A 10,353-nucleotide genomic window follows, 5' to 3' on the forward strand; every position below is an offset into this window, starting at 1 on the left:
AAAAATTCAGAATGTCCTACCAAAGTATCAGATCATTGTGTTATCAAAGGAACATTTCAACAGTATCATCTATGAGGGTCCAGAAGGAAGAATTCCAGTTTATTTATATCTTCATGACGGACATTTTGATGTTATAACAAAAATAACTGCATTCCTGAACAGGAGTTATTTTTGCCAATTGTGTAAAAGGGGTACAACACGAAAGAAACACACAGATGTAATAATCCTTGCCCTTACTGTCATCATATACACGAAGACGACTCTGAGGATTGGATATTCTGCAATGACTGCCATAGATCGTTGAAAAATCGAACATGTTTCCTGTGGCACTTACACAAAACAGACAATGGAAAATCCGACTGTGAATTGTACTTTTAATGCATTAAGTGTGATCAGGCAATCAATACTAGATTACACAAGAAAGAACACATCTGTGGAGAGAAGTATTGTAAAACGTGCAAGGACTTGTTTGAAGAGGACCACTGCTATTACATGACACCTGTATACCCAGACGAGAAACTCACAGATAGTCAAGATGAAACAAAATACATCTTTTTCGATTTTGAGTGTACACAAGATGATCAGATGCAATGTGAACGTGGATATATGCCTGGGGTAAACAAAAGATGTTTGAATTGCAGCAAGGCTTGGTGTGGTTCATCTGAACATCGACCGAACTTATGCATCGCTCATAAAGTGTGTGACATGTGTATAGAGGGCACTATTTCTTCTACATCACATTGTAGCCAATGTGGTCAAAACGAACGCATTTTTAAAGGCTCCTCTGCCGCTTCTCTCTTTTGCCAGTGGTTATTTTCTGAAGAAAATGCTGGGAGTACCGTCATATGTCACAATTTTAAAGGGTATGACTCTTATCCGATTCTGAGCTATCTTCATGATAACGCTGTACTCCCAGAAGTCATAACAACGGGTTCTAAATACATGTCTATTTATGTTACAGTGTGCAACGTAAGATTCATCGATTCATTATAAATTTTGTTCCTATGCCACTGGCGGACATGCCTAAAGCTTTTGGAGGGACTGAAATAGCTAAAGGATATTTTCCACATTTATATAATAGAAGGGAAAACCAGTTCTCAGTTCTCCAGTGCCTGCCTGAGTTAAAATACTATAACCCCAGTAGCATGAAACCTCAAGTAAGACAGCAGTTTTTTGCGTGGTGTTCCGAGCACAAAAATGAATCTTTTGATTTTCAAGAACAACTGATCAGTTACTGTAGAAGCGACGTAGACATCCTTCGACGATGTTGTCTGAAGTTCAGGTCATTGTTTATGGGGTAAACGTCCAAAGAGGGAGGAATTGGCATTGATCCGTTTCAAAGTTGTATTACCATAGCATCCGCGTGCAATTTAGTTTTTAGAACCATATTTTTACAACCTGAAGACATTGCAATTATTCCTCCCCATGGTTACAGGCCAGAGGCTAAGCAGTCCATAATGGCTTATCAATGGTTATCGTATTTGGCACATGAAAAAAACATCAATATCCAACACGGTAGAAATCTGGGTGAGAAACAAATTGGTCCATACAAAGTTGACGGTTATTATGAAACAAAATTGGGCGAAAAGGTTGTTCTAGAAATGCATGGCGATTTTGGCACGGATGTCCCAAATGATTCTCAAAGTCCACAGTTAATCCTGTCAGTGAAAAGACCATGGGCGAACTATATTTAGAAACCATGGAAAAGAAAAAGTATCTTGAAGAACAAAGCTTCACATATGTTTCCAAATGGGAATGTGAATTTAGAAAAGATATTGAGCAAAATGCTACCCTTAGAAATTTTATTGAAAACCTAGAGTTCACTACCCCTCTAGAACCAAGAAATGCCTTTTATGGCGGTAGGACTGAAAGCTTCTAACTTTACGAAGAAGCTTCAAATACGAAGCAAATCAAATACTATGACGTCACATCACTATATCCTTTTATTAACAAGACTGGAAAAATTCCAATTGGTCACCCTCAAATTGTTACTGATGACTTAAAACCGTTAGACCAGTACGAAGGGTTAATAAAATGTAAGATTGTGGCACCAAGAGGGCTCTATATACCAGTCTTACCTATCAAATGTAATGGAAAGCTGCTGTTCAGTTTATGTCGTACTTGTGCTGAAAACTATCAGCAATCAGTTTGCGATCACTCTGATGCAGAACGTGCATTTATAGGCACATGGGTTACTGATGAGGTAAAGATGGCTATAGCTCAAGGGTATAAACTAGAAAAAATATACGAGGTTTGGCATTTTATATAACAGCAGTATAACGCTGCCACAAAATCTGGAGGAATATTCACTGATTACGTCAATGCATTTCTAAAGATAAAACTGGAGGCAAGTGGTTGGCCTGACTGGTGTAAAACTGAGCAACAAAAAAGATTGTATATCAGGCAATACTATGATAAAGAAGGCATATCATTAGAATACGAAAACATTAAAAAGAACCCGGGCTTGCGTTCAATTGCCAAACTGATGTTAAATCCCTTTTGGGGCAAATTTGGACAAAGGTCAAATCTCACTCAAACAACCTATATTTCTGATCCCTGTGACTTTTTTGAAATGATGACAAATGATCAACAAGTGGTCAAAAATGTTAGGTTTGTTAACGAAGAATATGTCCAGTTAGATTGGATATATAATGAGGATTTCATTGAAACATCCTCTCGAACAAATGTTATCATAGCCGCATATACTACAGCCCAGGCCAGACTCAAATTACACAGTTTTTTACAGAAATTTGGCAATCGTGCTCTATATTGCGACACAGCTTCTATCATATTCGCAGGCAGTCTGGGAGAATGGGAACCCTCACTTGGGGATTATCTTGGAGATTTAACCGAGGAAAATCCTGGGAAAAGTATTACCAAGTTTGTCACTGGTGGACCTAAAAATTACGCATATACACTTGAATCTCCCGACAAAAGCGGCAACTCCTCTATATGCAAAGTACGTGGAATAACACTGAATTACAAAAATAAACTTGCCATAAATTTTGATACCATCCAGAAAATGGTCACTGGCAAAACAAATACCAAAGTGATAAAGGTTGTTGATGAAAACAAAATTTGTCGAAATAAAGAAGTGGGCCATATTATCACAAAAACTGAATGCAAAGACTAAAAAATTGTGTTTGATAAGCGAGTTATTAAATGCAATTATGATACCCATCCTTATGGCATGTAATTGAATTGGAATGTAAGTCACTTGCATTTTATACATGTACATACTAAATCATACTGATTAAAATATCACTACTTTTATGTTGTATACAAATAAAATATATATGTACATAGTATGCTTGTCTTAGTTCTTTTTTTTCTACTGCATTGTGCCACCTGTACTTTATGAAACATTAAACCAAAATAATTATTAAACCTCATGAATCTAACGTTGTACTATACATTGACCTTCCTGTATTTACATTCTCGATCATTAGCCCGTATATGACACTAGGTTTACATTATAACACCTCCGTGGTGTTCAAAATCACCGTTTATGTTACGGACCAATAATTCTGTGACCATAACAAAATAAGCGTGTCATCAATTGAGATAACAAAATACATAAAGTTTAAATATGACAAACATGTAAAGCTCTAGATCTAATCCATTCGATAAAGTCACGCCGGAGTGATTCTGAAAATTCACTCATTTGCGGATTATCCAATATGGCGGCTTTACATATAATATAGAATGGGTCACCGGGTGCGTTGTGGTCCAAATGAGCCCATTAGACTACTACTGCAATCTCTCAGGACAATTTAATTTGATGCGTGTATAATGCAATTTCATCTAATGCGTGCAAGTAATCTGTTCATAATGTTGTCGTCTTAGAAACTATATCTCCTTCAATCGCGAACTGGGCGTCTTAAAGATGGTTCTTCAAAAGGATTGTCAGGACTGCCAAAAAATGGCAGGTTGCGTGTAACTCGTTGTAGTCTGTGAGAGCTTCAGTTATATTTATATAGTCATTTAATGAGTTCCATTTGTTCAGCATCTGGTATGCAAAATTAAAGACACGCAATTCAATAAAAATGGTACTGACCATATAAAACTTTATGAAACAATTACAAAATAATCGTATAAAAAAATTATATCATCCAATTTGAAATGTCTTTCACCCAGCGAAAAAGTAAATATGCTCTCAATCAGGCCAAAATTCAGGGTTTCGCCAGTTGTGCAAATTTCTTAACAAGTCATTTTATGATGTTGACAAGAGAAATATATTCTAGTGTTACACATGAGACATATGCAAATGTTACATTTATTTCATATCTTGTCAATCTTGACTAACTGTCCCACATTTCGTGTTTCCGCAGCAGTGGAAGCAATGTTTGATATTTTATATGTACCCTATCTGTAACTGATATGCAATATTTTGCCAAATATATTTTACTTTTATATTTTAATATTTCATCTCAGTCATATAATTAGCTAAATAACCTCCTGTCCTCAAACTTTAAGAAGTGTGCGACAATGCACTTTGTAAATCAGCAAAGGTACCAAAACAATTATCCTGATGTACAAACTGCAAATGAAAATTCATCGGAATTGTAGTTAAACTGCATGAATTAAAACTAGTCATAATGTTGACATTAAAAAAAAAATGACACAAAATTATGGATTCAATAAAACGTGGTTAAAACAACATTTCTAAAAGTTGTTCTAACATTAAAACATTCATGAATAGAACTCACAATAGCATCAAAGGCTTCGTTTCAAACAAAGAAATTAACTACCTTACCAAGCTCATGGGACCTTCTTGACCGAGCGGTTAAGACCGATAACTTCGAACCGCGTGCCCATCACCAATGTAGGTTTGAGCCTCACTAAAGCACGGAATTCTTCATGTGAGAAAGCAAATACCTTGGGTCTTCTTCCTCCAGCAAACAACCGGAAAGTCGCCATATGACCTATAATTATGTCACTGTGTCTTTAAACCTAACAAACTTACCAATCCCAGGGCGTTAACAAATGGCATCATTCTCGTTTCCGATCAGAGTCGTGAATTTAGATATTGTATTTCATTTGAGAATGTCTTAAGAAAAGGCGAATTTATTAAAACTGAAAACTCTTTATGTCCCTCCTAAGAACGTAAAACACCACCAGGTGATGCCAATGTCTTATTATTATGTCACGTGATATTCAATGTAGTGCAAAAAATGTCACTTATTTAAGTTTACAGCACTTGAATTTGTCTTTAACTTTTTATATATTTGGGTTACTGCTGGCACGGAAACCTTTTTGAGCAATTTCTTAATGCGGCGTCTTTAATATAGGTAAACTAATATATTTCAATTCCAAAGAGTACCATTACAGTTTTAAATTAAGTTTCCATAATATCCATGTGATCATTTAAATTCATGTTGGTCTTTTGGGATTGGCAAGTGTTATAAAAGCACAATTTGATACATGATATATCTTTGTTATGTTTAGACCATTACATCAATGTTTGAAGGCGTTGCGCTATCTTTCAATTGAACATTTAAATATCCGTGACGTCAAATATGAAGATGTAGAGTATTTAATTTCAAGTATTTTTAGTGTTTCATCGTGACACGTCCATAGTCATGTTTAAGGCTTACAACATAACAGCATTCAGCAGCATTTGAACGGAGATGCATGATGCTTTATTCATCTTTCACTCTCATCAGATTTTAATAGTATGATGAAACATTAAACAATAATTTAGATTCTAAATCAATGACCTTTGACAAGACATGACAATAAACATGACAAAGTGTCCTGAGAAATTAAATCATTCGCAGGCTGAAACAATTACAGTCTGTGTAGTAAATTATTATAAGCAATCACTTACTACATGTACATGGAATAAAATCAATTGTATCATCTGGTGAAAGGTATCGGATTCGTTATTTCGTTATTGCGTTTGCAATATTTCCTTCCGAGGCTTTTTCCAGGGTCATTTTTGTCCGAAATTGACATTTAAATCTGGAAAAAGATCCTTTGGAAGCATAGAATGGAACCAAGCAGAATAATAGCAGACTAGGTTTAACCGAGTCTATTCATGAGTGGTAATGAAATGTGCAGCACCTCTCAAGCCCCCCTAGCACCGGCTTACACGCAACTATATTACACATCTATTGAATGGAATCTATGATCCCAAAGGACCAGAAAGTCAATTTCTTTCTCTGTGTGTGTTTTCAGTTTCCGCTTCAAAAGGTATATGTCAGTCTTGTGTTTATACATTATAACTATGTAATTCAAAATACAAAAAGAAAGTATAAAAGACCACTAGGCGTTTATTTAGCTGTTATTCTCAGTTAATACATACCTACATACATATATAAATGAGTATCTACAGATTCCAACTATCTCGTATCTTCTAAAAGTTAAATTTATTTTTATTATGATGTGTACTAGAATCTATCGATCATATTAAACAAAACCAAAATATCTTTCGAAAATTCGTTAAAATCAATAATAATTTCCACAAAAGGCCAGTACATAGAAATTGTTGTCAATAAATAAGAAAAAAATGTCATTATTTTATCCACCATTAACAGCAAATGAAAGTTCAAGGACTCCACATCAAAATGAAATTTAAAGAAGCTGTCTTGGCTAATTTTTCAGAGTTTTATCTTACAAGGAGAATTTTTATCGTTTTTGATCTCATTTTCTTTAATTCATCATAAACATGATTGCGTATCCTTGGTTACACGATTACAGACTTTTATATTATCTGTGCTAACATATACCGTTCGTTAACTTTTAAAAATGAACTAAAACTGAAAACTTATTATACGGTTACTTTCCGCTTTAATACACTATTAAATACAAATTTTATTTCATTACATGTACATTGGCATGTCAAATGAGTGCTTTTTACCCTACTGTAACGCGTGTTTTACGGAACTATTTTCATCTCCTTATGAAATCACCTATTTTTCATTAGCAGAACAAAATGAATCTAAATAGAATAAGTCAAAATTATTTCTCCACAGCCGTGACAATTAAGAACATTTAAATTAAATAAACGTACGAACAAACATATATGGTACTTCTCTCGCTGTTTCAGTATCTGAGAAAACTTTAAAACTCTATTGATTCTATCAAATACTTTGGCTTGTACACGATTGCAAATTCTAATAAAGAACTTGATATTCACATTATTTAAATACATGTATGTTAGTCATTTTTATTCATATCAAACATTACAGTAGATATCTGTCACCGGAGAATATGTAGACATTTAAACGAACCCGGGCTTGGAAATTATTGCAACAGTTGCAAGTCTCCAACAACTGTTTTTCAAGGATTTTGAATTTCGCCAAGAAAAAATGTCAATCAAGTCCGATAACGTGATTAACAATCTTTGTATTAAATTTAGAATTTCTATAAATACTATGTATTCATTTAAATCGTCGAAACTTAGATGTCAGTTTCTAATTCTACTGGGTCTGAATATGAGTAATTAGAGCTGAACTCGAATCAGGCCTTGGAATACCGTTCAGACATTCTACAAACTGAATTGATGGACAGTTTAGTCACTTTCTTCCAAAATTGTCAGTCAATGCCAAAATCATGTGTGGTTTCAAAAAGGGAAGTAAACAAAGAGGAAAGGATTATAATAAAACAACCAATAAATTCATTGTTTTAATTAGAACACACAGCAATCAAACAATCGTTCAATACAATACAGGTAAGCAAGCGCTTTGTAGGAATTTTAGAACATTCTCACATTGACGTATACTGTATATATTTCACCCGAATGCGACGAAGTACAAAAACACTTCAGTATGAAAACAAAATCTGTGAAAAGAACTATCGCTTTGAAGTATCCAAGTACGACTGCAGTTAGGAAAGGTTTTGGTAAGTTGTTAATATCGCCAACTCTAAATGTTTCACGATATTGCTAGGCAATTAAGTTGTAAAATGTATTTCGAATTTTGGATTACTTAAATGTCAACTCATAGAAACTGGATCAGAACTGACAAGGCACATATAAAAGTACAACTTCAGGCAAAAAGCTGAGAAATAATTTTTTATCACTTTATATAGTTACATAGATAAACCGCTTTAATCATTTGGATGAGTGTTAATTGTCTGATTATAAAAAGATTTCATCCACCAGCGTACTAAACTTATAAGTGTTCGTGTTATGCGGAGACGAAATGTCGTTAAAATATTATTTCTATTAGAATAATGTACATTGTTTGCTGTATGGATAATGTCCGTTCCTTTAAATGAAAAACAGAGTTATCTATTGCTTGAGTATGTCGTACAAAGTGAAAGCTGAATAAAAATACACATATTTTGAAACGTTTTGATATCAAAAATATACACGGTATCTTCAATTTGTTAACTTTAATCTTATTATGATTTCTTTTATTTGACTCTTGTCAATGAACTTTATGGTAGGCTATTCATTACCAAATGTTCCGAACACATGCTAGGAAAGGTTTGGCGGCGTAATAATTTTATATCTCGAAGAAGCGAAAAGGAGCAAATTAAGCGGGTTGAATGTAATGAACTGTAGTTTCCTATATAAACGTTAACACCCCTTTTTCTTTCTCTTTTTCTAAAGTAGCGATATAGTTCTGGGAATATAAGTCTCTGAAAATCTGATATGATAGGAAATGTCGAGAAAAAAAATCAAGTAAATGGATTTTATGTTGAATAATGAACCGACGGATTTAATGGTTTTCAGCCTGATACAGTTACCTCAGTTACAACTAATGTTTAATGTATCTCAAAATGCATTTGAATGAAATATTTTCAGACAAACACTACTTCGTTCATAAAAGGTGGATTATGTATTTATTTCAAATTTGCATGAAATTTAAAAATTGATGATGTTGCTTTGCATTTTCAAAGATTTGATGAAATGAAATGAAGTAATAACTTACACATGTGACTGTTCCTATGTTTAAAGATATTTATTTAAAAAAAAATTGACCAACATACTATTCCGTCTATTTCAAATATAAGTTATATAACTCGAGCTTAAAAGTGAATTTCGGATATCAGTTTTGTGATACACATTAGTGTATTTAATTCGCTAGAAGATGCATAAAGACCAATGTAATTTGATACAATCTTTAACAACGAGACCGCATTTATATAGTTGTATTCCCTTAGAATACTTCCATCATACTAACCCACAAGCACATATATCTTTGCCACATGAAACAAGGATGAAATGCTGTATTAAACTGATTACTGGAACAGTGGAGTACATAGCTATAACATGCTTTTAGCTGATGTGATAAAGTGGAACAAGCAACAACGTTTTGCGCTGTAATTTTCTCCTAATATCCGAACTGTATTGCTTAATATAATAATTTCATTACACTCTCATTGCGGTCAACAATAGTATATTCTAAAATGTTAAAAAAAGACTCGTACCTTTTGAAGCTTAAAGTCGTTTTGTCTTTGCCCGATTTCATTAAATAAACGTTAACAAAGACTAGGTGCTTCGTTGTTCCTTTCAACAAGCGCAAAACGTTCAGTGACAAAAGTTTTTTTAGTACAGTTGGACCAAAACTCTGGAACGAATTGCCTCTCCAAATAAGGAACTCAAACACATTAGATGTTTTCAAAAAGAAGTTGAAAACTCATTATTTTATAAATTACTTTGCACTCTTTTAGAGCCTGTGACTGTGATTTTGCATATACTGTGGTAACTCGAACTGGATGATTTTACTGTGTAAATATATTCGATTATGAACAATTTTGTCAAGTTGTCTAAAACAAAAGTGCAGTTGTTTGTAATAATTTATGGACATGTCACAATAACTCACTTTTACTTACTTACTAACAAAACAGCTTACTCTTAATATTCTTATATTTTATTAATCTTATCTGATGCCTGATCTTTTCTTTAATACTTACTAAATAGTTGATTCACAATGATATTTATGCTTATTTATTTCTAACATCTTTAAAATGACTTAATATTTAGACGTAAAATGTTTTGTGTGTTTGTAAAACGCCATTGAATATGTTTTACGTAATAATAGGCGTTTAATCAAATAAAATAGTTTCAGTTTCAGGTTCAGAACCAGTTTGTAGAAACTCAGAGAAGTTATGGTCTGAAAATGTTTTAAATCCATTTTATTTGGTATAATGCTCTAAATTTATTTAAAATATTAATATTACACACATTGAAAAATTCTTACGAAGACCTTAACAACTTTGAGGAGATCATTAACGTCTTCGCAAACTTTTATTTGTAGGACCACTATTTGCAAAGCAAAGCATTAGCACAATCTGCAATATAAAATTAAATGTACTTATGAAAGACTTTTTGCATAGATGATGTTTAGTTTATTTCATTAAAACAAACTTACTTTCATCAAATTATATCAAAATTAGCTA

This window comes from Mercenaria mercenaria, chromosome 15, assembly GCF_021730395.1.
Source record: "Mercenaria mercenaria strain notata chromosome 15, MADL_Memer_1, whole genome shotgun sequence".
NCBI classification, from domain to species: domain Eukaryota; kingdom Metazoa; phylum Mollusca; class Bivalvia; order Venerida; family Veneridae; genus Mercenaria; species Mercenaria mercenaria.